At 46.4% G+C, this 25,585-nt stretch overlaps 1 protein-coding gene across 1 annotated transcript in view; it reads right to left on the bottom strand.

Annotated features, from left to right (window-relative positions):
• The window catches only part of NOL6 (nucleolar protein 6), a 530,178-nt gene that overhangs the window by 142,720 nt on the left and 361,873 nt on the right, over positions 1–25,585 (bottom strand). The gene's annotated exons all lie outside the window — the stretch shown is intronic.

Raw genomic sequence — 25,585 nt, 5'->3', positions numbered from 1 at the left:
GCTGGTACAAAAAAGTGCTAAGTGCCTAAAATTTAATCTAAAAAAAGTGGTTAAAAACAGTTCACTTAGGGAGGGAGATTTCAGTAGGTAAAATGGTTGGAATAATGACGGTAACTTATATAATGGTTCAAATATCCAATATTTTAGTTACTGGGGTCTATTGTTGCGGATATTATTTTAACCTTTTTTATTCTTTTTTGCAGTGTTAGTTTTTTAATTCGCTTAAAATGTTCCACGTTGTCTATGTGCGGAGCATCTTTAATTACTTATTTGGTGTCAATGCTGGTGGACCGTATTAATTAATCTTACAAACTAGCATGAAGTTCATCAGAGCTGTTGAGTCCATTTGGTTGTTTGGTATCTAGATTTAGAATATAGTTCATTTCCAGGATACGTAGGGTTCTTTCCCTATTACCTCCTCGTTTGTTTTTGGGGACTGAGTCTAAAAGGAAATATTTAAGATCCTTTGGATCTCCGTCATGTTGCTCATGAAAATGACGGATCATGATTTTTGATGGCCCTTATGTGTTGGAGTATACGCTTGTGTCCTTGCAAGATGGTACTGCCAATATATTTTAACTTACAAGGACATTCCAACACATAAATAACAAATTTGGTTTTACAATTAAGGGCCTTTGTGATTTGTTTGTTTGGTCCACCGAAGGGAGTTGCATATTCGGTGGTTGTTACCCCAAACTGACAAGCCCTGCATGTTTTGCACTTGTAAAATCCAGTCCTTTGAGCTAACCATGATCCCTTGGCTGTAAGGCCACAGGGATCGTTGTCCACCAAGGTGTCTTTCATTGAGGTATTTCTTTTGTATGTTATGGATGGTTTTTTGGGGATTGTATCTCCTATAACTGGATCCTGTTTGATTAGATACCAATTCTTATTGATAATTTTGCGTACTTTTGACTCTTGTTGGTTGTATTCCAAGATAAATCTGAATTTGCTGTCTGATATATCTGTTTTGCTCTCTTTGTCTTTTTGCTTAAGCAAATTATCCCTTGTTTTCAAGTTGCTTTTATTTAGAGCTTTAGTCAGACATGTTTTGCTGTAACCTCGCTCTCTAAATCTGGTTAAACATTCCATTTGTGCTGTTTCTAAATCCTTGACGTTACTGCAGATGCGTTTAATTCGCAGTAACTCCCCATAGAGAATGCTTTGCACTAAGTGTTTTGGATGTGCGCTTTTGGCATGGAGAATAGCATTCCCTGCCGTGGGTTTTCTATGGAGTCTGGTATCTAATTTATCTTGGTTAACAACAAGTTCAACATCAAGAAACACCACATTGGTTTTGCTAATGTTGGCGGTAAAGTTAAGATTTAGATCATTGATGTTGATAGATTCAATAAATTTTAGTGCTGACTCTTCAGTGCCCTGCCATACCAGAAAGAGGTCATCTATGAATCTCCACCAACATTTCACGTGGGTTTCTAGAGTCTCCATATAGTTCCAACACTATATATATATATATATATATATATATATATATATATATATATATATATTGTGTTGGAATTGTGTTTATTTAGTGCTTACTACCCCTGACGAGGCGTTAAAGCGCTTTTTCGGTGAGTAGCTACTCAGGGATATATATATATATATCTCACATTGGAATTAGAAGAGGAGCATGACCTGTGGTAATAGAATATAAAAAACCCAGTGAAGTAGAAGTAAGCATCTGGAGAAGTCTTTTGAATGGAGTGAGACACCTCTTGGGGCAACCCAGACCTGCAGCTGTAGTGCCCAATGTCGCAGCTGGAAGTAGCAGAATAGCTCCTTTACACCTCCTGACAAGTATCTCCTAATGATTTGAAACAGTATGATTTCTCTCATGTCAAATAAGTCTAGTTAAAACACCCACCATCTTTCCACACTTGAAAGTTCAACCTCATTAGGCCTGGGGTGAAGTAAATGTTATCAAACAGTGGAGTAAGGGGGAGGGATAAGTAGTTCAACCCCATCTGACTCCTTTAGCATTCCAAAACCTGATTGTGGCACCAGCATCAGGTGAGAGATGTATAGACTGTGTCCCTTATGCGGCATAGGTACCCAGGAAACATATTACAGTGAGGGCTCCCTTACTGACCTTTCTCCCATGTATCATAGCTGGGTGTTTGATAATCACAAAGGATGGTGGACTACCATCCCTCCTTGCTTAGGACAACGTGTACACTGCCTCTAGTTTAACTTTTTCCCTTTCTAGATTAAGAACTTACAGGTCTAGAAAGAGAGTAATGTACTCTATCCCCAGAGAAAGGGACAGTGGCTAGAAACAAACGAATTTTGGCAGTAGTACCATTTTTAGGACATCAATGTGCCCACCCATGATAAACCATGGGTGCGCCAGTCTGAAGTCTCACCTTATCCGGGTCATCAGGATCTCTGCTATACAATTACTTAAGTTTAGGATCAGCCAGATTCACAGATAGTTAATAGAGTTGTTTGTCCACAAAAAGCAAGTGCGAGTTCTCAGGACCTCTAGTAGGAGTGCTTTCAGATAGTAGAGGTGGGCGAGCCAACAAATTAACAGGGAGGGCAGAGCCAAGGGTCTGGCTTGGCTCTAAGAGCCTTTGCATGAGCCGAGCCCTGGAAATGTTTGCCATGTAAATCCTGCCACAAAAATCACGTAACAGGCAGCAGCTCTGACACTACTAAGGCATATGAAAAAGAGTAAAACAAAAAGTTCGCCCCCATGGACTGTAATGTCCTCTGAAAGCAAAGACACTCACAGAGCTTTTCCTCCCACTCAAGTGAAAACTTCGGAAACGTGAAGTAACAATCAACTCCTGCTATATCAAGTGACTCCTCTCCCCGTGTGCTGCCTTAGGCAGAGATACCACCACTCCGAGAGTCAAGAGTAATCTTCTGCTCCTCCATGACCCAAATAAGTAGTCTCCCGGTTTCACAAAACCCTAAAATACTATCAAATAACAGACATTGTGTCGCCATTTACTTTGAAAATGCGCCGGATCACTTTCTCCTGGCTCGCTATAATTTCTGCTGATGATTTACAAAAGTAACTGAGGAAATGACTATCACACTTATCATCAAAGTAGGTTTAACAAGTAAGAAATAGGTCAGTCATCTTAATCTTCCCAGCAGAACAAAGTCCATAGCAACATTTGCAATATATATGACTCAGCACTCGAAATTATGGTGTAATTATGTTAACAACATGTAACTAGATCATACAGTGGGTTTCCAAATGAATTCAAATACTACAAAGCAAGGACTTACAGATGTTTTTGTTTAAAATGTTTTCTTTATTCCTAATCTTCTTTAAAAACGTATGTTCCCTTTAGCCTTAGCCTACGTGTTTCGTCCCATCCGGGGCTTCTTTAGGGATGATTCTTCAGGCTTTTTTGTATTGTATTATACAAAGTTGTCTTCTTTGTTCAAGTTGTAAAGGAAATTCAGATAGAATCCTTCAGCACGAGTCTCTTAGAATCCTGGATCTATAGTTCTGTCATCCAATGTTGGATGTGACCTTTATAGTCCTGTGAGCCTAAATCCCTCATGCATAGCATTTTGCGCAGCATCCAGCAAGGTTTACGCTGGGTCTGTGTAATTTCTGCTTCACTGCCTTGTGACACACAGCCAAGGTTGTCGGGGCTCAGTTCAAATCTAAAGAATCATCCCTCTGCAAGGGGGATCATACCTACTTAAACAACTTTCGTGAATATTGCTTTCCCACCCACTAGAAGGTTTAATGGGGCAGGGTGGCCACATCTGTACCGTATTTTCTTTTCTGTAAGTGGTCTGTGAGGATTGGAATGCTGTAAGCTTTGCCAAGGAGATTGCCGACAGGCCTGGAAGATCTAAAGTTGTGCTTTGTTGAAGTGTCTTTCCACAGACGATTTTCCCATTACCAACAGGTTGTACAAAAAGAATTTTCAGGTGGGTGGGGGGTTTGGCGAGTGTACCAGTGAACTGTGAATAAGGCAGTGTTCTAGGACACTATCTTATGTAATTGGTCTGTCTCAACCGGGCCTCTGTCTGTCCTTTCAAGAATAGCATCAAATAGTCCTACCAAATATTAGTCCAGGTTGTCATCTTCATGTAGAAGAAAATACAAAAAGTCTTCATAGTTTCCAAAGAGGGTTATTTTTTGCTCTTTCAGCTGAAGCCTCCTACCGGTGACCAGCGTATCTATAAAGTCATGTACCCGGTCACTTAGATTGGATACATTTATCTAGAGTCCCTTCAGGTCTTGCTTCAGATCAGTTTTGACAGATAGGTTCTAGGTTTTAAGGTCTGACGCAGGAAACATTTGGTAATTACACCTTCCAAGTTTCCTCTGGGGCACTCCTGGCCTATGAGGTATTCTATCCTGGCAGTCTTGGGGGATAGGGGCCGAACAGGACTTTCAACCATCACGGTCCCCCCCCCCCCCCACCATCCCAGCTAGAACAACTGTTTGATGTAGTAGGTCATCTTGTCACATTCTCCAGTTATGTAGGCGAGGATGGTGATACGTTTTCTTAGCCATCCAAGACCTAACCAGTTCCACAGTTCTGGTACAAATTCATTCAACTTAGGGCCTCTATCCCTCTCATATGCGCCACAACTTATTCTGCGTATGCACGCGGGGCGTTGATCTGGGTACGGCCGGGAACCCCCTTTCAGGAGCTTCGGAGGGTGGTTGACAAAGAAGGTAGATATACACTGCTGGAGGGTCTATTGGATGGGCAGGCGGTACTTCTCGGTAGCATTTACGCTCCTAATGTGGATCAAGACAAGTTTTGGGACCATCTCACAGGGGTCCTTGCCCCGTTTGCCTCCATACCCTGGGTCCTGGGAGGAGACTATAATTGCACGATCGACCTGCAACTTGACCGCTCGCACCCCCCTCCACTGCACTCCCCAGCACATAAGCAAACTGATAGATTCCGGGCTTGGATTAATCACTGGTCGCTCGCCGATGCTTGGCGAATGCGCCACCCCTTGATCAGAGTGTATTCCTTCCACTCTATCCCCCACAATCTGCGCGTTCGTCTTGACCGCTTTTTATGCTCGGCGGCTATATTACCTAAGGTGGTCAACTCGGACTACCTGGGTAGGATCATATCCGATCACGATGCTCACATCCTCCAGTTACACTGGCGGCCCCCACGCCCACCGGTCCCCACGTGGCGCTTACCGCGGGACTGCCTGGCGGACCAGGTCTTCCGGCACGATCAGGAGAGTAGCATCCAAGACTATTTCACGTGCAACTCGGGCACGGCATCATCTAGATTAGTGGAATGGGATGCATTCAAGGTGGTAGCCCGGGGAGAATGCTTGAAGCAAATAACGGGGGCTAAGCGCGTGCTAGAACAGGCTCTCACAACGACGGAGCAACGCTTGGCTGCTCTCACCAAACGGGATGTCACATCCGAGGAGGAGGCGCGACGTGTAGCTGAGGCAAAAACGGCCTATCAGGCTGCCTCCGCGGACCTACAAAAGTACAACTTCCGGTCGTATGCTACACGGATGCATAAAGAGAGGGACAAAACAGGCACTCTCTTGGCGTGGTTGGCCAGGCAGGACACGGACATCAAGCCGAATGCATAAAGAGAGGGACAAAACAGGCACTCTCTTGGCGTGGTTGGCCAGGCAGGACACGGACATGAAGCCCATCACCGAGGTACTAAACCGTGGGGGGTGTTGGGGCGCTCCCAGGCGTAGATTCTGGGGGCTTTCCGTGACTACTACGCTGAGACATACAGCGACCCTGCCCCCACCCCGCAAACTGTAGTGGATCGATTCCTCGATCCTCTCCCTATCCCAACCATTACGAGGACAGAGAGGGAGACTCTAGACGCCGTAATAACCGCGGCAGAGGTGAAGCGGGCCCTGCAGGCCCTGGCCCGCAATAAGGCTCCGGGGCTAGATGGGTTCCCCTTAGAATATTACACGACATTCGCGGTGCACCTAGTCCCTCGATTGGTGGAAATGTTTGCGGCGGCACTGAAGAAGGGGGAGTTACCGAAATCCATGCGAGAATCAGTAATTGTGACATTCTTGAAACCCCATAGGGACCCGCAACACATGGCCTCCTATCGCCCGATATCGCTGTTGTCCGCCGATTGCAAATTCCTCGGGAAAACACTCGCGGACAGATACGTACAAATCATACGCTCCCTGATCCACCCGGATCAGTGCGGATTTATTCCCGGCAGACGCACGTCCCAGAATATACGTCGGGTTTTCCACATCCAGGATCAGGTAAGGGGAATATACCCCCGAGCGGCCTGTCTCATCCTGGATCTTGAGAAGGCCTTTGATTCCCTCACATGGCAATTTCTGTTCTCGGTACTGCAGCAAGCGGGCATTGGGCCCACCCTCCTCGCCCACACGCGCCTACTGTACACTGGGCTGACCTCGCGGATGCGCCTAGGTCGGTACGTATCGACGGAGTTCGCGGTTCGGAGGGGCACGCGACAGGGCTGCCCACTGTCCCCTCTACTTTTTGCTCAGGCGGTGGAGCCGCTCGCCATACGCCTTCGACAGGAAGGGGAGAGTTGGGGCATCCCGGTGGCAGGCACAGTGCATAGTGTTTCCTTATACGCTGATCATTTGCTGATCTATGTGCGGGACATCACGGACGACCTGACCCCCCTCTGGGAATCCTTGACGGAGTTTACAGCGGCCTCGGGACTACGTGTGAATTGGGACAAGTCCCCGATATACCCGCTGCACCCGGATCTGCCCCCGCGGGAGGTTCGACTGGGTGCTCAGTGGGTGCCCTGGAGTGCAGAGGCCCCTCGATACCTCGGGGTCCGTCTCTACCTCTCCTCCACAGATATGTTCGAGGGTAACCATAAAAGGGCACTGGCTAGTATTAGGGCTGCGATCGGATTTTGGAAGTCTTCCACTGGCTCCAATTGGGAGAGTGGCGCTAGCCAAGATGATCATAGTCCCAAGATTGTTGTATTTTTTTACCAATTTGCCAGTGATCCCGCCCAGGGCCTTTTTCCGGGACCTAGACTCCCTCCTTAGCGCACTCATTTGGGGATCCACTAGACACAGGATAGCCCTGAAAAAACTGCAGCTACCCACCACACAGGGTGGCTTGGGAGCCCCCTCATTTGAGGCCTACTTCTTGGCAGCACAACTGCAATGGCTGTCTCACTGGACGGCAGACAGATACACTGTGGAAACTCACACTGTCGCAGGACGGATATCGGTTCCGGAGATCCGTCGCCTACTCCTCCCTGGAACTAAACCAAAGCGCACATACCCTTTACAAGTGTCGGTGGCGCGTAATTGCATGATGAGGATATACCATATGTCCCCGGGGGCTCCGTTGTTCTCCCCTCTACTCACCGTGGTGGGGTGGCCCAAACAGGAACACTACTACACCAATAGCGAGCTCCGTACGTGGACATTGTGCGGCTTAACAGAGGTGGAGTCCCTATTCGAGGAGGGGCAACTAAGACCATTCCATAGCCTAGTAGAAGAGTATGATCTTCCCCCGGGACAATTCTTGCTCCACCGCCAACTCCTAGATAGCTACCGACCGTATCAGGACCTAATCAAAGGGGAGCCACACACACATCCGGTTCTCCATGCGATCTTACGCATGGGCGTGGGGCGCCATCTCACTACCTGGCTTTATAAAGCCATCCGGGAACTGACTAACAAGTCACTGGAGACCTTGCGAGCCACTTGGGAGGCCGAAATTGGGCGTGCGTTCCACGAGGGGGAGTGGGGGAGAGCCTTGGAGTACCCTAAGAAGGTCTCTAGAAACGCACGCTTTAAGAACATTCAATACTACATCCTGCATAGGGCCTATTTAACACCCGCACGCCTCCAACTGTTCTACCCTGACACTCAGTTCCTCTGTCCCAGATGCCAAGAACGGAATGCAGATTTCCAACATATGTTTTGGAATTGCTCCATCATCAAAACTTTCTGGCACCACATTCACACAGCATTAGGTACCCTCACGGAGCTAACCTGCATGACCACATGGGAGGCCACCGCCATAGGCATCTTTCGTGCGGGTAAGCAACACAAGGTGCGGACTCGCTTCCTCTCCCTGGCGGTGCTTTTGGCCAAACGCAGCATCGCTATGCACTGGCGCTCCCCCACAGGTCCACCGCTGGCGGCTTGGGTGGGAGCTACACACAAGTGGGCAGCGGCAGAGGAGGAGACGTTGCGGGAGGAGGAGGTGAGAGGGGTCCGCAAACGCCACTAATCAATGGAATGGGCCATGCTATTGTATCAGTTCAAGCAGCTATCCCCGGGTGCAGACAGCCAACTCACACCGTCGGCCCTGCACGCGCAGTCACAGACACCGCCCAACCAATCTCTCGACATTCCGCCCACATGATCTCATTACATACCCCAATATCGGTTATGCTAACGTAATTCTAGGTCGACCCCCAATAGGATAGGCACTCATGAGACACAGAGGTGCCTTACCCCTACGACGCTACAAACCCTCGCCGATGTCACTGGTTGTGCCTGTTCATGCCTCCCCCCCCTAGTTTAGGCCTTCGTTTTACCCTAGTTTCTGTGCCATATCTGGAACATGAGACAACGGGGTATACACCTCATATCAAGTCTGTACGTGGGTTAAGTTCTCCGATGACGTATCACTGATATATGCAGTTGATGTGTACCACTATTGAATGTACAATCTGTTATAACTATCTGAAAGATCTATATGATGTACAATGTGTCTAATGTAAAAATGGCAATAAAAATAAGTAAAAAAAAAAACTGAGGGCCTCTATCCCAAATTGATCGAGGGGCTCCAACTGTCAGGGTTTGGTCATGAGTAAAGAGCCAAAGTGTCTCACAGAGTGTATTGTTGGTATTGAGCTGTCCCAAATATGCCTGGAAGTTAACCCATATTCCATCTCCAATGAGCCTCTTGTTGGGGGCCTGCTAACTGCAGTTGGTTCTTGGAGGTGTCCCCAAGGGGCAGGTGTGAGTACTTCTGACTCCACAAAGAGCATGACTACTGCCATTTCACTCTAGCCACCTCAATCAGTCTCTCTCTGGCAACCCCTGAGACTTTCCGACAGTGTGTTAGCAGGAACCTGAGTCACTCATTCCAGCAGTGCAGCTGTCAAGATTGCAGAAGATCCTAGTCTCTATCAGTTCTTGGGTCCTTGCCTCCCTATAGGCTGAGAATGTAGCAAACAGTGATCTATCAGCCACCCAAAACCTAGGTCTCATAAGAAAGTCCAAGGTAGACGCAACTCCATCTCATCTCATCTCATCTTGCCTCACCTCATTTGAGTCCCGGGGCCCACAATGTCAGTTGGTGCCCAGAATTTCATAACACCCAGTTTTGGCAGTCTTGTCTTCATGCTCACTGCTCTCCCCAGCTCCCATCTCCCAAGACAGGCTGTGTTATCCCATTGTGTTGTATTCTTCTCGCAATGCAGCCTCTAGGGGCCATCTTGTTGCATCGCAGCACAGTCTTGTCAGTCCATTACCCTTCGCTGGTTCTCTGCAATGCTACCCCAAGGAACTGTAGCAGCCTCAGCGAACCCTTCACCAGGGAGTTCGGAGGTCCATTGGCGGCACAGTTCGGCAATTGGACGAGCTCGCTGATCAAGCCATAGTTGTTGTTCAGTGAGTCAAGAAACAATGCATCCAGGTGACTCACAGATAGACTTGTTGGGCGGCACAACTCGATCTCCATATTTGGACGAAACCTGTGATATCTGGGGAGTTGAATCTGAGCATCCTGCTGCAAATGCAAATCTACTCCGTTTGGGAGGGGGAATAGAAGACCGAATGCTGAGATCCTACAGATCCAAGACCAGCAGAATCAGATGTGCTCTATCCTCTTGCACTCTTTGCAGAATTCTCAAGAGGAATGGAATGGGCAGGGACATAACTGGGGTCGCATGGCAGCTCCATACACAGCTGGAGCTCTATTGTTGAGGGGAAAAAGTTTCAGGATCCAGTTTGGCACCTGGGGATAATCAGAAGATGAAAAATGTGTGGCAAGTGTATCCATCAGAAGAAAATAGAACACAAGTGAAGGAAGAAACCAGGAGACACTTTCCAATATTCCAAATCTCAAGAGAGGGAAAATTAGGATAAATAGTCTTTACTTTTAAAGTAACACTATTATAATCTCCCTCTGGAGCATGTAACAAAACGATGAACAGCACCATCTATCCCAAGTCATCATGGAGTCACAACAAAGGCTCCACCAAATGTACAATCTCAAGTCCAACTGGAGATGGTAAGTGCTGATAAATACAATCCAGAAAGCCAATCTTTCTGACACCTGGCTCCCAAATTTTGGAACAGCCTTCCGTTTATGTCCTACCGAACCCAGCTGAAGCCATTTTCAGGAAACAACAGAACACATGGCTATTTCAAACATGGCTATTTCAATTATGTCTTTCTATATGGTTATAGAAAACCATCTGTAGGCAAGATTATGTGCTCGGAAGCCCTCATGGGGCAGAGTTGCGCTTTACGAATCCTACCAACTCCTCCTACTGCACATTCTTCAGCATGACTGACTCCACACACGCTTCTCACATAGGTCACAGTATAAAATATATATGCTGCCAACGAGACATACCAGGCATGGTACCAGAGACAGCAGCCTAGGTACCTTACACTTTTCTGCATAATTGACATGCCTAAGCGCCATAAGAAGTCTGCAGTAACATGAAGGGAGCACGTCTAGGATCTCACACACTTAACCCAAAAATTCACCCATAGGTCAGGCTATACATAAAGGCTCTGCCAAACATGCATATCCGCAGAGTTGAATTAAATTCGACAGTTCACAGACTGCGCTTCAGCGCCGCACCAGTGCTATGAATTTGCTATATAAATTATATAACGCAATATAAAACTAAAGGGATTTGGGCATGGAAAGAATTTAAAGAAGCTGGCAGACAAACACAGTCTAACTGCATTCCTCTTTGCTAGGATCTGTAAAACCACAAACACTTGATCAGGGTATGGAAAATCAAGCGTATTGTTCCCATAACAGCAACACCAAAGTATGACGAGAGAAGGGATGAAGACAGTCAGTTAAGAACAATGTATGGAGAGCGCCTTCACAAAGATATTCCTCTCCTCACATTTATACATTATTACGCCTCGCAAAGCTTTTGCTTTCATAGCAGGGTACAAGCGTACATTACAGTTTATAGTGGCTTCAACCAATCACATGTTCGTAAGGAGTTGATAGATGTTATTGATACCCAAATAATAACGGAGCTCTGTGAAGCCACCCTGGCCATTTTGGGCGAAAGGATAGAAAGCTCCACCATGGAGTAAACCTATCATGTTTAATAAGTTTAATGAGAATTTCATCTGAAAGAGTCCTTAAAGTCCATCTCTTCAGATTCAAAAGCTTTAAATGCGGACACCTGTGAACCTGCAACCCTCCGTGCATCCTACCTGCGTCTACACTGTGATGCAACCTTGCCAACCTACACCTTTACTCTTTCATGTATTTTGCAATAGTCTTGCTCTATGTACTGCATGTGATGTGTCTGCCTCTCACTAGCTCCGATTTTTCCAACATCATCTCACCTAAGTATATGTAACCATCCCACCAATAAATGCCTTCTGTACTGATTTATCTTATGTGCAAAGTTTCTTCCAATGTCAACTAAATACAACTACAAAACAGGAATAGATGTCACAGTAACCACAGATTTAGGAAAGAAAATAACCGTTGCGGCACCTGCCTGCAATAGAAGTCAATTGCCAGTGTGATTGCCCGCTTACGTTCTCGGGAATGAAGATTTCGCCCACTAGACAATTGGCTATGGAGATAGTGAAGGTGCACAGCCATAAAGGTATACTGATAACGCTGAGGAGGCGGGAAGGGCATGAGCCGGAACTGTGGCGAGCCCCAGGTAGCCAGGTTTCTAAAAGTGTAAGGAGGCGGCACTTTCATGTAGCACAGTAAAAAAAAACATAAAACTTTATAGCGTCACAAGTCTTCACATGAAACAAACACTATAATGTTATAACTACACATTAAAAAACATTTGGAGAAATGTCATAGCCTTTAAACCGTTTTCGAATTACTGTAAAGTTTTTTCAGGTGTGTACCTGTAAAATCATTGCATTTTATGTTTTCTTTGACCTTTGAGTGCATTTACTGTGGAGAAGTGTGGCTCAATGATTAGAGCGGCAGACCCTGATGCAGAGGTCTAGCCCGGGACCAGGGTTCAATTCCCTGCCTCGGCGGGTCTTGGGCTAAAAAATTCCACGGACATGATAATTCTCGCCTCGGTGCCTATTCCAATCATGGAGTCCCACTCTGCAACTCTGGGCAATAGCTTGCTTAATCTCCACAACAACCCCCACAACACTAAGGATGCCTGGCCTCCTCCTTGGGGGTGCCCAGGAGTGGACGCCTCACAGGGAAAGCCAGGATGGGTTCCACAGCGGTATTCGTACAAGCGCCTTGAGACCCTTGCGGGTGAGTAGTGCGCTATACAAGTATCAATTTACATTTACTCCTGCCGTGTTGGTATCTCCACTCTGCGCACAAATATGTAGCACAAATGGCATTATAAAGCCAGCATAGCTGGGTGTTGTGAAGTGTGAAGGTGCAGAGGAGAGACTAGAGCAATTCAAACTGGCTCACTAGAGCTTGTAAAAATATCCTTTCGGCCAAACTCGAGAAACCTTAACCAAGCAGAGTGCAAAGGACTCTGTGTAAAGTCGACGCTTTAATATTATAATAAAGTATTTATTTAGATAAGCACAGTACAACCAGCACTGTATGAAATCAAGTTCCCTGGTAACTGCCCCCCGCAAGGTTCCAGAATTTAAGCAAAACCCCAGAACTCCCACAGCACTTGAGTATAAACATCTACATTACTGTCTATTGCGAACGAGAAACTGCACAAAACTTAATCATAGAAACAAAAAGCTTATGTGAACAAAATGGCTATATATCACATTTTCCCCCTTAACAATAAACAAAATGAAACACAAAACAAAAAATACATATTGATCAAACCTAGATGGAGAAATACCAATCCTACCACTTCTTTTTGCTCTGGAAACTACAGATTCATCTGCCAAAGACCTCTCCACAGCAGAAGCAGCAACAGAATTACATGGCATTCCTACACTTGACCACTCTTCTCACATTCCATACTTACTATCCTGAGTGACCAGACTGTTCATATTTTTTTCACCCTTATTATTTCACCTTTTGCCACAAATCCTGGTTTGAGTATTCTTACCTAATCACTCACAACAAACGCGGGCTCACTTGCTTTCCACTTCTCGTCATACCTAATTTTCATCTTCTCTTGTTTCTCCTTTACCATTACAGCCACTCTACCAAGGTCCACTTCACTTACATTAGTAATCTTCTTTATCCACCAAGGAAATGGGGTCTCTCCCTTTCAACTACCGGAACGGACTCGCCTCGGTAACTGAATGAGGCATAATGCGATACATCCAAAGTCTCTCTCAGTACACTCTTCCAACCACAACCTGAATTGCGCCCTACCACCACACCCTCCTTAAGAACACAATTGAAGCCTTCAACCGGACCATTCTACTGTGGTTCATATAATGATGTGGTGAGATATTTAATGTCATTCTTGGTTTGAAACTCCTCCATCCACGTGAATTGAGTTGTACCCCATTATCCGTCACCAGAACGTCCAGGCAGCCTTCACGGGAGAAAATCTCTTTTAAAAAAATCAATCGCAACCTGACAGGTAGTCTGTGCTATAAACTGGACTTTGGCCATTTACAGTGGCAGCCAATGATCACCAAAGTAAATCTGGTTTCCTGAGGGAAGCTGTTAAATGGACCAGAAATGTCAAAAGCCACCCACTCCCACGGTGAATCAGGCCATGAAACAGATTTTAAAGAAGCAGGAAACACCATGAGCATCTTATCACTGTTCATGCACACAGTACACTCTCTTACCAACCAGTCCACCATAACATCTAAACCAGGCAACCAAAAAATGCATCAGAGGAGTCTTTTCATAGAAGACATTGCTGGGTGTCCTTTATGCGCCAACTCCAAACTTTTACTTTGCGTTCTACCGGGAGGAACACACTTTCTTCTTTTAAAGATTAACTCCCCTTCCATTACCAACTCCTAAGAAACCTTGAAGAAAGGTTGCACTTCAGGGGTAATGCTTTTCTGTTTGGGCCATCCCTCCATCCGATACTTCCTGACTAGTTGCAAAACCATATCTACATCTAACTTTTTTTCCACTCCTCTTCTGACAACCCTGTAAACTCAGCACAAACCAAGTCCTTAACAGTGGCAACCATCTCCGCTTCATAATGCTCCACAGTACCATCATTAGGACACGGTAGCCTGGATAGACAGTCTGCTGTAATGTTGCATTTGCCCGTCCATACTCTACACCAAAGTTATACTCTTGCAGGCTAGATGTGAGTCTGGCCATCTGTGCCATGGCGTTCCACGTCCCTCCTGGTGATAAAATCCTAACCAAAGGCTTGTAGTCCGTTCTGAGAATGAACCTGCTTCCACACACATAGTTTCGGAAGTGTTCAACGGCACACACACATGCCAACAATTCCTTATCAATTACAGCATATCTCCTTTCCGTTTCACTGAGTGTCCTGGATGCAAAAGACACACACCACTCATCTTCTCCACTTCTTTGTCCCAACACCCCTCCAAGCCATACAAACTGGCATCTACAGTAACAATGCAAATCCTATTGGTACAAAATGGTTTAAGAGTAGGTATATTTGCAATCTCCTCTTTGATTAGCTGAAAAGCAGTTTGTGGTCTTTCAGTCGAAAAAAATTGTGCTTTGTTTCTTGTGAGCTCTCTGAGTGGCTCCATTTTGGTGGCAAACACTTGCATAAACTGGATGTAATATTCGCACAGCCCTGCAAATGACAACAGTTTTTCTTTACTGTCAGGAGCAGGTGCGTAAATAGGAGCAACCAAGAAGGATTTTTTAGGAACCACACCATCACCCGACAAAGTGTGCCCCCAAATGCTCAACAAAATCGCAGATTAACTCACGCTTTTCTCCATTAAGCATCAATCCATAACACTCCAAACGTTTGCACACTTCCAATACCTGCTCCTTGTGTTCCTTTTCATTTTCTGAAAAAATGAGGATGTCATACTGGAAACATATTACAAATCTATCCACATCCATAAAAATATGGAACATTGCTCTCTGAAATACAGATGGGGCAGAGGCAAGCCCAAACAGCATGCACTTAAATTAGAATAATCTTTGAGGGGTAAGGAAAGCAGTGAAATGCTTTGACTACTCTGTTAGCTCAATCAGGTGGTATGCTGAACGGAGGTCCAATGTGGAAAAAACTTTGGCACCTTCCAGTATACTGACCACTTAATTTATGTTCGGCAGTGGGTAACAATCCACCACTAAATTAGCAAGTCCACACATAACCCGTGACTCTCGTCAGCTTTGCGAGCCAAAACAACGGGTGACACACACTCTGAAGACTCCTCCTCTTCAATTATTCGCTCTCTGACCAAACTCTACAACATAACTTTTAACTCCTCTCTAACTTTCTTTGGCACACCTAGAAGCTTCTGTTTCACAGGAACTACATTTGCTTTAACTTTTACATTGATCCAGTGGCTAAAACCAACTATCTTTTACAAAGTTTCTACAAATACTCTGGGAAACTGCTGGATCACACCATCATTATCTAGACCATCAGATATTATAAACACCAGATCACTACTTCCTGAGTTGATGATAATTCCCAGCTCCCAGTGGTCTTTCCAGCCCAACACATTCAGTCCTTTATTGATCACATACAACTTTATTCGAGCCATCCTGCTTTTGAATTCAATTTCCAGTTCCTGATACCCCACAATATCTATTCTGGTACCATCAAAGATTGCTACAATAATGTCAGATTCCTTAAGGGCATCCGCACACACTTTTTCACCCAACCGCTGCACGTAATACTCTTTTGTACTGCTAGCCCAAGGCGAACCAGAATCAGCCATTAATTCTAGACCAACATCAAAGATGCAAACACAACATTTGGGTGGCCTAGTCGCCCCCTCCATATCCATTCCTTCCACCTTCAAACCACCTCTTGAATTAAGAGAGCGCTATGCCTGTATTGCCCTCATCCTCTCGGCTGTGATCCCACTCATAATTGACACACAATACCTTTCCATTTGTGCCAGAGCCATTACCCATTGTTTTGGAATCCCCACACACTCTCGCAAATGTCCTACACACCCACACTTGTTACACTCCTTACCCAGGGTAGGGCATAGAGATGAAGACGTAATGTGGTTGGTGCTCCCACACCTAAAACAATGGAAGTTCTTGTCAATCATTTTATAGGTTTGGCTACCTCTGCGGAAACAATCAGCATTCACATCCTGACCACCCCCACAGGAACCACTTGCATTCGCAGACTGACTTTACCCATGGGAAACCTCCGTACCTACACTGCACACATCCTTCGCATTCTTGCTGTCCTTGCTCAAAGATTTCATCCACCTTTCCGACCGGTTCAAAGCTTTAGCAGTAGTTATAACCATTTGTATATTTGGTTCTCCCATTACCCACAAATGCTCTTGAACGTCTTTGCTCTTAACATGCACTATAATCTGGTCTCTAATCATCTGTGATGGGTCCGAAGTTGCAGCTAGTGGAGAAACCAAGTGTAAAATTTAAACCTGTTGAGTGCTACACTAGTTATGGGCTTAAAACAAATTCCCATCCTCCGTAGGGCTTTCTCATACACATTCCTGTCATCTTAGCCTTCCATGGGTGGTAAAGTTCTGAAAACCACTTGTCCTTCCGGACCCAAAGAATGTAACAGTATGTTTTTCTTTCTCTCCGCAGCCATCCTTTCCCCATCAATGGCCGTACGATATGTTATAAAGTCTTCTTTCCATCTCACCCATTAAATAGGCAGTTCTTCCTTACTCTGTAGAAATTTGGACGGGGGAATCAAATTGCATTTTGTATGTAAAATTGCTCACAGTTCTGCAGCAAAATATTGGGACTGAAGAACAAGTTACTTACCTTCGGTAACGATGTATCTGTAAGAAACATATGTAGTTATAGATTCCTTACCTTAGAATTACCCCCAGGCGTCAGACTGGATCCGGAGACATTTTTTCAGAGCAGTACCCCTGCACGTCGGTAGGTGGTGTCGGCCGACTCCGCGTTGGTCTTCGGCGGCGTGGTCGCCGAGATGACGTTGCGGTGTCTACTTAGACGCTGCCCCTGCGCGCTGACGTCAGTTCTGACACAACTTTCCATGCCAGAAGCGCAGAGCCATGCAAGACACTGACCACTGATGCACTTAACTAGGGCCCTGTAAGGGAGTCCCTCCTTATCCCTAGAAGTCAGTTCGCAGAACGGGGAGGATGGGTGAGGCGGTAAGGAATCAATAACTACATATGTCTCTTACAGATACATCGTTACCAAAGGTAAGTAACTTGGTTCATCTGAAAGAGACCGCAGTCATAGATTCCTTACCTTAGAATAGATACCCTAGCAATGCCAACCCCGGAGGTGGGTCTGCGAACTAAGTTCACATCAGGCAGTCCTGGAGAACAGAACGGCCCAAAAAGCCATCTCTCTGACTTGGCTGTCCAGGCAGTAATGTTTCGTGAACGTGTGCAGGGATGCCCACGCGACTGCCTGGCAGATGTCAACTAACGGAACTCCACGTCCCAAAGCAGTAGTGGCTGCCGTCGCCCTAGTAGAGTGGGAACGCAATCCTCCTGGAGGCTCCTTTTTCACCAAGAATAACAGATCTTAATGCATAAGACAACCCATCGAGAGATGGTATGTTTGTGCACTGCCCGACCTTTCTTGGCACCCACATAACCCACGAAGAGTTGATCATCCATCCGGAAGTCTTAAGTGCGGTCAAGGTAGAAGGACAGCGCATCTTTTGGGTCCCGACGGTGGAATCTCTCATCCTCCTTGGAAAGGTGCGGAGGCGAGAAGAAGGTCAGCAATGCGAAGGTCTGGCCTATGTGGAAAGAGGTAACCACTTTGGGTAGAAAAAAAAGCCTAGTACGAAGGACCACTTTGTCCGGATGGACAGCAAGAAAGGGTGGTTTGGAAGAAATACCCTAAAGCTCACTCACCCCGCGAGCAGATTTGATGGCGAGCAGGAAAGAAGTTTTCAAAGTAAGAAGAGGAAGAGGACAATTATGTAGTGACTCAAAGGGAGCAGACATAAAATAAGTGAGGACAAGATTCAAGTCCCACTGGGGCATTACGAAAGGAGAAGGAAGAAAGAGATGAGTAATGCCCTTCAGAAATCTGTTAACAATAGGGGACTTGAAAACAGAAGGCTGGTCAGGAAGGTGCAGAAAGGCCGAAATGGCCGAAAGATAGCCTTCAAGGGTGCCCAGAGGACAGTCCTGCTCGGCCAAAGAAAGAATAAAGAGGAGAACCTCAGAAAGGGGATCCATAGACTTTGCTGTGCACCATGCCACAAACTTCAGGAGGAAGGTCGAAAGCTGTCAACTGTCATCGATCAATCTCCACGCAAGGAGGTGGAGGCTGGACAGGTTCAGGTGGAGAACCGTCCCCTGCTGCTGCAACAGAAGATCCTCCCGAAGAGGCAGTCTGATCGGAGGATCGATGGCCATGCTTAAGAGTTCGGGGTACCGGTCTCTTTGTGCCCAGTCCGGAGCTACAAGAATAACTTCGTCCCGGTCGCGCTTGATCTTCTTCAGCACTCTGGATAGAAGTGGTACAGGCGGAAAGGCCTACAGGAGACCGCAATTCCACTTGCGATGAAAGGCGTCGCCGAGCGAGTGCCGCCTTGGAAACTCCAATGTGCAGAACTACTGACATTACGCGTTCGTGGCAAATAGATCTTGAAGTGTGTTGCATTCTGCAGTACACTTAGCCTGGAGGTTGGAGACGACAGCCTAGAGCGAGCCCGCCTTCAACAGCCAGTCATTGAGATAGGGGAAGACTGGAACCCCTGATCTGCACAGATGAGCTGCAACCACCACTATCACATTCGTGAACACCCGAGAGGCGCTGGTAAGGCCAAAGGGGAGCACAGTAAACTGAAAATGCTTGTGGCCCACAACGAACCATAGGTAACGCAGGTGGGCAGGCAAGACAGGGATGTGAAAATAAGTGTCCTGCAAGTCCAAAGCTACCATCCAGTCTCCAGGGTCGAGGGCAGACCGGATCTGAGCCAAGGTTAACATTTTGAACCTCTCCTTCCGGAGTAAGCGGTTGACGTCCCTGAGGTCTAAGATAGGGCAGAGGCCTTTGTCCTTCTTGGGTACCAGGAAGTAATGGGAGTAGCAACCGTGACCTTCTTCTGCCACAGGGACTTGTTCGATAGCTCCCTTGGCCATGAGAACCATAACTTCCTGGCAGAGAAGGGCCAAGTGATCCTCCAACATGCGATGGTGTTGGTGGCATTGAGGGAGGTGTAGTCTCGAAGGGGAGGGAGAAGCCACTTCGGACTATCTGCAAAACCCACCTGTCCGACATGGTGATGTGCCAGTGGGGGAGGTGATGGCGAATTCTGCCACCCACTGGCAACTGGTGGCCCTGAAAAGACGGACAAGAAAGGTTTGGAGCCTGCTGCAGAGGGGACGCTGGTGGACTGGCCTGCCCGCTGGCCCCCAGACCCACAACGCTGGGTCTCACGTTCCAGAGGCTGGACAGCTTACGCAGGAACATGGTGGAGCACCCCTTCTGTAGCCACGAAAGGGGCGAAAAGTGGACAGCGCGGGGCGAGAGATGGTAGCGAGGGCCAAGGATCTGGCCGTAGCCCACATCGTATGGCTGACTTCGCTGCATCTCTACCCTCAGCAACTGCACGGGAGAGCACGGTCAGGACCTCTTCTGGGCACTGTGGCAGCACTCGCGCAACCGTGTCCTGCACAGAGTGGGTGTAACAGCCCAAGAGACATGCGGTGTTCACCGACCGCAGTCCTAAGGCTAGCGGAAGAAGACATCTTCCCAAAATGATCCAGCATCTTTGATTACTTATGTGGAGGAGCAGTAGGAAACGCGCCTTTGGACGTTGAGGCTTGGACCACCAAGTTCTCAGGGGTAGGGTGTTGGAAGAGGAAAGTGGGATTGCCCGGGGCTGGGCGGTGGCGTCGGGAAATCATCATATCTACAGGAGCCCCTGTGCTGGACTTGCACCAGGTGTCAGAAGGATGTCTGTGAGGGCCTCATTGAACGGCAGCAGAGGCTCCGAAGAGGCTGCTGGTGGTTTAAGCACCTCCGTTAGGAAATTAGACATGACTGCCACCGTAGGTAGCTCAAGGCCCAAGGCCTCAGCCGCCCTACGCAACACCACACCGTAGGAGGCTCCCTCCTGCGTGGCCACTGTAGGGGAGAAAGCATGCTAAGGTCTGGGGATGTATCCAGACCACTGGCTTCACCCACTTCCTCTCTCCAGTCAATAGACCCCTCCCAGTCCTCTTCACCCTCCTCTGGCTGCCACTCGGGGTGATAAGGGATGCCAGGGTAGAACAGAGGTACAAATGTTCCAGTCGGTACCGTTACCGGCATCAGTCAACGCCAGTCAGGCTCAGTGTCCATGTCGAGGTGGAGAACGGTGTCGACACCAGCTGGGGACACAACCGGTGTCGGAAGGGGAGGAGGTGTCGGCAATAAATTTGACACCGGAGGGGGTGTCGTAAGGTCGACCGGCGCCGATCTGGGTCAGTCGGAGTCGGGATGCCCAAAGATGGAGACGGGGGCTTCGTAAAAGCTACGTAGTTGGGCAGGGGTTGCACCGGTCTCCGGGAAGGGAAGGAGGCTCGGAGTCAACCCAACAGGCTCTGCGGGCGGAGCCGGACGACTACCTTCCGCAATCCACGTCGCGTCAGTCCATGGACGGAAAGAAGGCAAAGAGCGACGGTGCTTCTTCGCCGCCTTCTTGTGCTTGGACTTACTCGAAGACGAACACTTCAAAGAGGAGTGATGGTGTTGGCTCTGCGAGCTGTACCATGACCTCCCTCTCGACCAGGACCTCTAGTGGCACGGAGCTGACTGCAGGGCTTCGAGAAGCTTTCGGGACCACATCCCGCAAGACATCGGGTTCATGGCCCGGCAGTCGGAGCACGACTTCGGGTCGTGGTCGCGCTCCAAACACCAGAGGCACACGAGATATGGGTCAGTGACCGACATCAACTTGTGACAGGAGTCACAAGGTTTGAAGCCGGTCCATCGATGTGACATCCCTTGCACCAGGAGTCAAACGACTCAAAGAAAGGAGTCGACAAAAAGTCGAAAAAACTCTAGTACAAAAAGACTAAAGGTACCGCTCTCTCCAAATCTGCACTAGCGCTGTAACAGAAAAAGAAAGAACTAACGTCAGCGCCCAGGGGCGGCGTCTAAGTAGACACCGCAACGTCATTCCAGCAATCACGACACCAACGACGAACACTGAGACGACCAACGCCACCTACCAAAACACAGGGGTACTGGTGAAGAAAAATTTGCAGGTTCCAGTCTGACGCCTGGGGGTAATTTCAAGGTAAGGAATCCCTAACTAATAGTCTCTTTCAGATACCTCAATTAAGGGCCCGCCATGTTATACGGAAAAACATTTAGGGCGCCTCATTAGTAAGAGGAAAACATACTTATTTCAAAACTGAATATTAAATCATGAATTAAAAGGGAAAATTTATCTAAAAATAAAATCATTAAAAGTTCGATTTGTGTACTAAAATTACATATCAAGTCAAAGGTTCCAGTTCAAATGCTAAAATAGGATACTAAACAAATGGTCAAATGAGAAATATAACAGGTTTGGCCTACTTAGGAGGTGTACTTCTTTCTTATCATTACCGTGTAACAAATGTAACTGATGACTGGGTGACAAACTGATTGAGATCCTAGGCGCTGTAAATAATGTAGACCATCTTTGTATGAACTAAGTGTCATGAGACCTAATATTGGTCGTAAAAAACGTAATCCCAGAATGCTATACAATGCACGAAAAAATTACAAAGTGATTGTAGATTGTGAAGGAATAGCAGGGACAACAAGGGAGTGAGGTGAACCAAGTGCCAGTTAATGGGAAGGAGAGCAAGGGGGCAATTCTCACTTGGTTCTCCAGATGGTACAAGCCAAGTTTTAGATGTGAAATATAATTTGCCGAGGGTTTAGGAATGGCCAGCAGCCTACACAAAAATTTGTTTTCAAGAGACTGCAAATAACCCAGACTGACATAACCCTAAACACCCGCACAATAGATCCCCACTGACAGGCATTTACTCTTATACAGCATAATCATTTCTCTAATTGGCTTGTGGTCTAGCTTTTTCGCAAAGCCAAAGTTCGCTTTGCATGCCCCTTGCAAACGTCTGGGCTCTCGGGATAAATAACCTGTCCCATTTCCAAATTGACATCAAACAAAATACCTGAATAATTTAAGGACTATACCTTGGCAATGGGTGTGCCCGCAATTATTTTCTCAATCGGGTGTTTTCTGGGCCACAAGCCAAAATAAAAGATTTCTAATGGTGAACATTTAAATTATTTCTCATGAAATCATTGAAAGAATCTAGTAGTTCACAAAATAATGCAATATTTTAGAGTCTCTCACAGTACTCAAGGACAGTACTGCTTTAAATCAGAAAAGCCTTTTTTGGCCCATCAAAATTGGCTCAACTGGTAGAAACACCGGGAGCAGATTAAACAAGCAACCGCAAAGCCAGTAGGTCTCGCGTATGCAAGTTCTATTGGCTTTGTTAATGCCTTTTTGATTTTGTTGTATAGTGTTGTATGGCCTGGCACAGTATAGAATGACATGGTAGGGTACGGTATGCCATGGTATGGGTTGTCATTTCATAGTATGGTATAGTTGTTTCTTGCATAGTATGGTATGGCTTGTTATTGTACATAATGGTAGGGTACAGTTGTTAATGTATAGTATGGTATGGCCTGTTATTGTATATTAGGGTAGCCAGTCATTAGGTCTCGCCTGACCCAGCGCATGCGCTGGTCTGGCGAGACTTATTGAGAGGGCTCCAAAAAGTGCTACCAGGCCAGCCTAGAGCTACAGTGCATGTGCGCGGGGGCGCGCGCGCCACTTTTACCGCGATTACTTTCACTTTAGCGGCCGCACGACCGCTCTGATGTTTGATCGCGATCACTTTTAACTTTTGCGGCCGCTTGGCATAGCCAATAGGTCTCGCTTTTGGGACCTTATAAGGGTTTAGTTATGCAGCTGTTGCATGGCTAAACACTTATAAGGTCCCAAAGGCGAGACCTATTGGCTATGCCAATGCTTGTTTTTAAATTATAGTCAAGTATGCTCTGGCATTGTATCGTATGTTATGGTACGGCTAGAAATTGAATAGTATGACATTATGACATGTTATGGTATGATATATGATATGGTATGGCCTCTCATTGTATAGCATGGCAAGGTATGGGATGCGATTGTGTAAAACATGCAGTGGCACAAACTGCAATGCACGGCTACAGTGTTTGTACAGAAAAGAGGCACAACAGAGAAAAACATGCAGCCGCACAATCTGCTTTAACAAAAAGATAAAACTTCACATTGAAAAGAAACAAAATGCTTTTAGAGATTAAGGCCCATATTTATCAAGGTTCTGCCTCGCCCTTGTGCCTCGCAAGGACAACGCAAAGCCTAAATGAGATTTATCAAGCAACGCAAGGCCACCGTGCATGGCCCTGCGTGTCTTGATAAATCTAGAGTAACGAAGCAGTGCAAATCGCTGCCTTGCATTACTCTGCAAAAAGAACAATTGATGGACAGAATGCAGAACATACATTCACCTTGGGCTGGACTGTTCCCATTGGGCACAGGGTCAAGACTGATTTGCATATGGCTGGGTTCAAACTGGAATGGCATGGTGAGCAAAAAAACGATAGATTTAGACCCAGATCTCTGTACTGGGGTGAATGTATGACATTGTTCTGCACTCTGTAAATCAATTGTTTTTGCATTGCATTACTCTGCGGCAGAAAGGCGTGCCATGCGTGGAGCGTGGCTGTTCCCACGCATCCACCCATGCATTCTGACACACTCACAGGTTTACCAACACTGATAGACCAGGGAAAGCATCAGAATTGTACGCCTCCCCACTAGAGTTACAACGAGGGGAAATATCTTCATTTCTCCTCATTGCTTCCTCTTCCTCCGTTTCCTCTTTTTAAGAGTGTTGCATTCTGCAGTACACTTAGAAAGAGGAAACTCCCTCTAAGGATTGTTTTTGGGCAGGGAGGTGCTCCTGCCTGCAAGGGTGACTATGTTAATGCTGGACAGCAGTTTGTGTGACAGTGCAGGCAGAGAGCATGAATGCACATATAATGTTAAATACTGTGCATTACTGCCCTCTAAGATTCACACAGCGCAGCAATGTGGCTTGTTGCATTACGCTGTGTGAAATATTGATAGCATGGGCCTAAATATGTCCATGGCTACAGTGTCGCCTGGAAGGATATGAAAGCAACATTGTAGAAAAGATTGCATTTGGAAAATGAACAAAGTGCGTTTTAAACATTAAGTCAGTAGTTGCAGCATCGCCCTGGAGCTTATACATTTTAAATAAGTACATGGCTACAGTGTCAAAGTACCTACATCCAAGAATGAGCAATGATAGGACACTAATACAGAGACATTAACCAGTACTCGGTCAGTCAAGTGAAACACAAAGAGAGAAATTGAAACCTGCATGCACTGACCAATACGAAGCAAGGAAACTAGAGTGATGATGAAGCCAACCAATGGTAAGTAATGGGTGGTCTCTAAGAACCCTTCAAGTTTAAGTTAGCAAACGTTTTCGCAAGTGACAGCTGTCTCAGGTAAGACCCAAAAAGCTGAGGCAACAGGAGAAACAGCGCTCCTGTCATGTATGAGTAAATGCTGGTTTGCGCAGCACAGAGATAGTCACAAAAGCTCTACTACCTCAAGGAAACACTGGGTTTGCAACTGCGAGCAGCAGTAGACCTCAAGTGACATACCACATGCAAAACCTAGATAAGATCTGTTGCCGCCAAGCATAGGGCCACTGCACTGGTACCTCCATGTGGGCTTGGTGCTGAGCCTCAGGCTCACAAAAGTAAGCATCACTTATGTCTACCTGCTCAATCAACACGAGATTTCATTAATCTCTTGAGGTCAGGCCATAAGCAGGGAGCCCCATGCAGAGATTCAGCCATTGGATGTCTTTGCACCACTTACTGTTCATCAATCAAAACAAGTATATCTGTTGCACAAGATATTTTTTAACCTGCGACTATCTTTTTGCAAAACGTACGGGTGCCTAGACTGCTGGCCAGCAGTGGATAGCTCCTAATGCCAACAGAAAAATATTCAATTTTAATGACAATATAAAACAATATTACAACAAACATTCCACTAGACTATGGAAATAAATAAAAAATGGTGCATTTTTAACAAAAATCTTATTTAGCACATGACAAAGGTCAGCCCACAAACCATACAACAAAAGAAGAGAGCAAATATTTCGAAGTTTGTACATGGCAATAGGAAAAGTGATTCAAAAGAAATGTGACCCAGAGAGTGGTCTTAGGTGAGAGAGAGGGAGAGGGAGGGGGGATGTCTGCGAACACTGCAAGCGCATTCTAAAAACGTCAGGAACGGACCCATGATCAAAAAGGATTTCCGATGGA

Source organism: Triturus cristatus, chromosome 2_1, assembly GCF_964204655.1.
Source record: "Triturus cristatus chromosome 2_1, aTriCri1.1, whole genome shotgun sequence".
NCBI classification, from domain to species: Eukaryota; Metazoa; Chordata; class Amphibia; order Caudata; family Salamandridae; genus Triturus; species Triturus cristatus.
This window is presented reverse-complemented; position numbering and strand designations above follow the sequence as displayed.